General features: G+C 39.2%; 1 non-coding gene across 1 annotated transcript; it reads left to right on the top strand.

The window, feature by feature from the left end:
- The first annotated feature begins 647 nt into the window (after positions 1-647).
- On the top strand, positions 648-721 carry TRNAW-CCA. The gene has a single exon. It is a non-coding gene; the product is annotated as a tRNA-Trp (tRNA).
- The last annotated feature ends 6,342 nt before the right edge of the window (positions 722-7,063 follow it).

Raw genomic sequence — 7,063 nt, forward strand, 5'->3', positions numbered from 1 at the left:
ATTGCAATACTGTTTATGCTCACTTTTATCATTAGTTACCTTGCTGCTTTATATTTTCAGATTACAAAAACCTATATCTAATATCCACATTGCACTTGCATCACCATCTCTTCGTCGAACTAGTGCACCTATAAAATTTACCATTGTATTGGGTGTGTTGGGGACACAAGAGACTCTTTGTTATTTGGTTGCTGGGTTGCTTGAGAGAGACCATCTTCATCCTATGCCTCTGATACGTCTCCAATGTATCTTTAATTTTTGATTGTTCCATGCTATTATGTTATCTGTTTTGGATGTTTATGGGCTTTATTATACACTTTTATATTATTTTTGGGACTAACCTATTAACCCAGAGCCCAGTGCTAGTTTCTGTTTTTTTGCCTATTTTAGGGTTTCAAAGAAAAGGAAAATCAAACGGAGTCCAATTGACCTGAAACTCCACGGAACTCATTTTTGTAAGGACAGCAACCCGGGAGACATGGAGCCTACGTCAAGGAAGTTTCAAGGAGGCCACGAGGTAGGGGGCCACGAGGCGCCCATGAGGGTGGAGGGCGTGCCCAGGGGGTGGGCAAAATTCAGAGTTTCATTTTTCTATATGCATGCGGTACAGAAATCATCCTTTTCTTTACTGCTTTATCTCCCGGAAAGCGCTCTTAGTTCAGTTTGGTAGAACGTGTGTCTCCAAAACCCAATGTCGTAGGTTCAAATCCTACAGAGTGTGATTCTGTTCTTGTTTTGTCGAATCCAAAAAAAGAACTTATATAAATATAAGAAAATGAGACAGTAATGAGGTCCATATCGTCATCGTAATAAAAATAAAGATCTACAAGCATTCTTTATGGGAGTCGGGGCTTTCTGATTTGAAATTGCTGGAAAAGGACCTCTGTGATCAGTTGATCATTAGTTGTTTTAAAGTAAGTAGGCAGGGGTGTCTCGATCGAAACCGAACTTCAATTCCACCCAGCTCAGATTCTATGCAGCAGCGGGGAAGACCTGTTTATACTTTTATTGAGAATTCCATTTCTTCCTGCCGCACCCCAATTCTTTCCCAGTAGTTGAAAATTGATATGAGATCTTGAACCCAGGGGGATCCTATGTTCTGGGCAGAGGCATTGATGCGGGCTATTAGAATAAGGTGGTAAGGTCCAGGCATCTTCAAACCCCACATATGCCCTCTTTGATCTAGTAAGGGGAATGAAAGAAACAGGAATGTTGCACAGTAAAGTGTCAGCACTCATCCCCAAACTCCATAGGCCCTACAATAGAAAGAGTTTACTTCGGTGCCGGAGAGCCGAAACCGCTAACCGAAACAAGACATATTCACTTTGACCACAACCACCCGCACTTGCCTACCCGACTGGCTATTTTAGCTATTCTGTCTTCAACCTTCCTCTAACCTAAAATAGTCGTACCGCTCCCCCTTTAGAGATAGATTTCTTTATTCTCTAAGCTAGCTAAACGCCCGAAAGATAATAAGCTAAGCCTCCATCGATTTAGCCAAAGCAGGCCTGGAGAAAATAATGGGAGTCGGTGTCCCTTAAACGCCTTGTTTCCTCTTCTTTACGGTGGCTTCTTCTTAAATGAAAGAAGATCTCTGCTGCGCTTATGCCTTCAAACCCAAAAATAGTGGTTATTACGACACCAGGTGAAATAGCTATTTTTTTCTTCTCTTCCTCCCCTCGACCTATTGAAGTTGCGCTCAGCCGCAGCCCTAAGCCCTACAGTTCCTTCGCTTATCGCCTAATCTTAATCTATTGCCCTGCCTCCAAGAGAAGAAATGGCACCAACTGATACAATGGCAGCTAGTTCCAGGGAAGCTGCTTCAATGGAAGTTGGATTGCCTGGTTGCTTTAGAGTTCGATTTGAACTAGCTTCCAAGCTTTTTTTTCATCCATGCCTATAAGTATAATTATCTTTCCAATCCGAGTGTTCCATCGGACTTACTCCATTTGCTTCTAGGGTCCATTTGCTTCTAGGGATAGATAGGGCTGGAGACGTCAGTGCTAGAATGAAATGTAAATGAGAGCATAGATTGATTGTCTCACTGCATGTACGTATTGTAACCGGTTAATAATACTAAGGGTCCCTAATACTAATCTTGACATGAGAGGAATGTGTCCTCTCGGCCTTGATATATACTAACAAATATGGTTTTTTTCACTCAGACATGAGATGTGAGATCGATTATATGATGGAGACAGATGGAGGAGCAGAAAGTGAGAGATTGTGGCATGAAGCACATGTAAGGTGTACAACTCTTGAGACGGATGCATCGAGGTGCCGGCCTGTGAGAACGCTCGTCATAGCGTTGCGCCATAATTTTGTGATGGGTCTTTCGTTTTAAAAATAGGAGTTTTTCGGGTCTAGTTTACCGGTCCGTAATAAATGCGTATGAAAAGTGAAATAGTTGATGTGATGGATGTGCCCGGTATCGATCAATGAAACATCGGCTCGACGCAGGATTTCAATAGAACGAAAAACATCGTAAGTAGTAGAGGGATAGGTACTTATTCCCGGCCAGCGGTATCATTGCTACTCCCCGCCTAATGTGGATCATTGTGCAATGCTTATGTGAAATCTCAATCCAAAACATCTTCGTTTCGTTGGAAAAACAAATGCCGACATCAAGATCAGTCTCCTTTCCTTTCAAAAGTGAGCAAGCAGAGCTGAAAAAGATAGAGTTACCTGGAGATGAACAAATTCGATTTCATAACACAAACAACACAAAGCGTCTCTCACATCCATTCTTTAATTTTTAATTTTTCCCAACCTGCATTGGATCCACAGCTTGTGAACTGGCTTTTGGAAGGGGTGGAGGCACCTACCTTGAAAGACATGCACCTCCTTTTAAAAATGTATGGAATTGCGCACGGAAATACACAGGCTTTGCTTTTTGAAATCACAAAAATGGTAGAATCATACATGCGGCAGGCAGAATTGGTTTTGCCACCTGCATACGATGTTACCTGGTTTTGTAACCAGTTTCTCAAATCTCAGATTGGATGTACCTCTTCTGCCTATATATCTCCATATACCATAAAAACATCCGGGAGCACAATAGATCGGGAGTTCCGCCACCAGAAGCCTCTGTAGCCACTGAAAACAAATCTAGACCCGTTCCGGCACCCTGCAGGAGGGGGAAATCCCTCTCCGGTGGCCATCTTCATCATCCCGGTGCTCTCCATGACGAGGAGAGAGTAGTTCTCCCTCGGGGCTGAGGGTATGTACCAGTAGCTATGTGTTTGATCTCTCTCTCTCTCTCTCTCTCTCGTGTTCTTGAGGTGATACGATCTTGTTGTATCGCGAGCGTTGGTATTATATTTGGATCCTATGATGTTTTCTCCCCCCTCTACTCTCTTGTAATGGATTGAGTTTCCCGTTTGAAGTTATCTTATCGGATTAAGTCTTTAAAGATTTGAGAACACTTGATGTATGTCTTGCCGTGCGTATCTGTGGTGACAATGGGATATCACGTGATTCACTTGATGTATGTTTTGGTGATCAACTTGCGGGTTCCGCCCATGAACCTATGCATAGGGGTTGGCACATGTTTTCGTCGTGATTCTCCGGTAGGAACTTTGGGGCACTATTTGAGGTTCTATGTGTTGGTTGAATAGATGAATCTGAGATTGTGTGATGCATATCGTATAATCATACCCACGGATACTTGAGGTGACATTGGAGTATCTAGGTGACATTAGGGTTTTGGTTGATTTGTGTCTAAGGTGTTATTCTAGTACGAACTCTAGGGCTGTTTGTGACACTTATAGGAATAGCCCAACGGATTGATTGGAAAGAATAACTTTGAGGTGGTTTCGTACCCTACCATAATCTCTTCGTTTGTTCTCCGCTATTAGTGACTTTGGAGTGACTCTTTGTTGCATGTTGAGGGATAGTTACGTGATCCAATTATGTTATTATTGTTGAGAGGACTTGCACTAGTGAAAGTATGAACCCTAGGCCTTGTTTCCTAGCATTGCAATACCATTTGCGCTCACTTTTATCATTCGTTACCTTGCTGTTTTTATAATTTCAGATTACAAAAACTATTATCTACCATCCATATACCACTTGTATCACCATCTCTTCGCCGAACTAGTGCACCTATACAATTTACCATTGTATTGGGTGTGTTGGGGACACAAGAGACTCTTTGTTATTTGGTTGCAAGGTTTTTTGAGAGAGACCATCTTCATCCTACGCCTCCTACGGATTGATAAACCTTAGATCATCCACTTGAGGGAAATTTGCTACTATCCTACAAACCTCTGCACTTGGAGGCCCAACAACGTCTACAAGAAGGTTGTGTAGTAGACATCAAGCTGTTTTCTGGCGCAGTTGCCAGGGAGGTGAGTGCTTGAAGGTATATCTTTAGATCTTGCAATCGAGTCTTTTAGTTTCTTGTTTTATCACTAGTTTAGTTTATAAAAGAAAATTTAAAAAAATGGAATTGAATCTACCTCATACACTTCATCCTTTTAATATCTTTCGTGAGTATGATGGAAAAGAAAATTGTGCCAAAGTGTTAGAAGGAGAATGCATTTAAATGTTTGGCACTAAATATTTGAATGATGAGCATCATTGCAATGTTGTTAGTATGAATTCCTTGAATATCCATGATGCTAATGATATGAAAAGCCACAAGCTTGGGGAAGCTTTGTTTGATCAAGATGATATTTTCCCCCCAAGTTTTGATGAGAAAATTTATTATGATGAAAGAATGCCTCCTATTTATGATGATTATATTTATGAAAGTGGATTTGGAGAGGTCATGACTTTATTTTTTGATGAACCCACTATTTCGAAGAGGTTCCAATTGATTATGAGAACAAAGTTGCTATCTATGATGATTATTGTGATGACTTGTATGCTATAAATAATAATGATATCCATGAAACTTGTCATCATGATTTTAGTTTTCAATTGGATTATGCCTCACATGATAACTATTTTGTTGAGTTTGCTCCCACTATTATTTATGTGAAGAATTTTGCTTATGTGGAGAGTAATAAAATTTATATGCTTGCAGATCATGAAAAGAATGCTTTAGGTGCTGGTTATATTTTTGAATTCATCCATGATGCTACTGAAAAATATTATGAGGGAGGAATATATGCTTGTAGGAATTGCAATAATATCAAGTTTCCTCTCTATGTGCTTAAAGTTTTGAAGTTATGCTTGTTTTACCTTCCTATGCAAGTTGATTCTTGTTCCCACAAGTTGTTTGCTCACAAAATCCCAATGCATAGGAAGTGGGTTAGACTTAAATGCGCTAGTCATATTCTTCATGATGCTCTCTTTATGTTTCAATTCTTATCTTTTATGTGAGCATCATTGAAATCATCATGCCTAGCTAGGGGCATTAAATGATAGCGCTTGTTGGGAGGCAACCCAACTTTATTTTTGTTCCTGTTCAGTAATAAATAATTAATCTAGCCTCTGTTTAGATGTAGTTTTATGCTTTTAATTAGTGTTTGTGCCAAGTAGAACCTTTGGGAAGACTTGGGGAAAGTCTTGTTGATCATGCTGTAAAAAATAGAAACTTTAGCGCTCACGAGAACTGCTGTGATTTTTTATTAGAGAGTGATATTTAGTTAATTCTTTTTGAAGATGATTAATAGACAAATTCCTCACATCCAGCAATATATTTGAGAGTTTTATGAGTTCCAGAAGTATACTTTTGGTTCAGATTACTACATACTGTTCTGTTTTTGACAGATTCTGTTTTCTATGTGTTGTTTGCTTATTTTGATGAACCTATGAGTAGTATCGGAGGGTATGAACCATAGATAAGTTGGAATACAGTAGATATTACACCAATATGAATTTAGAAAGATTTAATTACAGTACATTATGATGGTGATTTGCTTTATTATACTAACGGAGCTTATGAGTTTTCTGTTAAGTTTTGTATTGTGAAGTTTTCAAGTTTTGGGTAAAGATTCGATGGACTGTGGAATAAGGAGTGGCAAGTGCCTAAGATTGGGGATTCCCAAGGCACCCCAAGGTAACATTCAAGGACAACCAAGAGCCTAAGCTTGGGGATGCCCCGGAAGGCATCCCCTCTTCGTCTTCGTTCATCGGTAACTTTACTTGGAGCAATATTTTTATTCACCACATGATATGTGTTCTGCTTGGAGTGTCAATTTATTTTGTTAAGATTTGATTGCTGTTATTTAGAACAATGTTTGCATCTTTTATTTCAATAAAAGTGGCATTGATAGCCTTTACTATGCCTATTTTAGAAGTCCACATGTTGCTGTTTGAAAACAGAAAGTTTACCGCTGTTGCAATAATTCCCTAGAAAAGTCAGAATGTGATAAAATGTTGAAACCATTTGAATATTAAGCTCTGATAAATTTACTACAGTGGGAATTTTATTTCATATTTTTTGGAGCTAGGGAATTGTGGATGTTGCTGCATTCTTTACAGACTGTCCTGTTTAGGCAGATTGCTGTTATGCTTGCATTGTTTGCATATGCTTGCTTCTTTAATGCTTCTATTTGAGGATAGGACTATTAAATATGCAGAGGAATTTAGTATGCAATGTTGATTATTCATTTTATTGATTTTCTATAGTAGATTATGATAAGGTTTTTGCAATGGTTTATACTAACTTATCTCACGAGTCCTTGTTGAGTTTTGTGTGGATGAAGCTTTTGAGATTTAGGGAGACCGTGATATGAGAGGAATTAAGGAGACACAAAAGCTCAATCTTGGGGATGCCCAAGGCATCCCAAGATAATATTTCAAGAAGTCTCAAGCGTCTAAGCTTGGGGATGCCCCGGTTGGCATCCCACCTTTCTTCTTCAACAACTATCGGTTAGTTTCGGTTGATCCTAAGTTTTTGCTTCTTCACATGATGTTTTCCATTCTTAGAATGTCATTTTATTTTGCTTTGCTTGCTGTTTGAATAAAATACCAAGATCTGAAATTCTTAGATGTTAGAGAGTCTTCACATAGTTGCATAATTATTCGACTACTCATTGATCTTCACTTATATCTTTCAGAGTAGTTTGTCATTTGCTCTAGTGCTTCACTTATATCTTTTAGAGCATGGTGG

This window comes from Triticum urartu, chromosome 7 (assembly GCF_003073215.2).
Source record: "Triticum urartu cultivar G1812 chromosome 7, Tu2.1, whole genome shotgun sequence".
Classification (NCBI taxonomy): domain Eukaryota; kingdom Viridiplantae; phylum Streptophyta; class Magnoliopsida; order Poales; family Poaceae; genus Triticum; species Triticum urartu.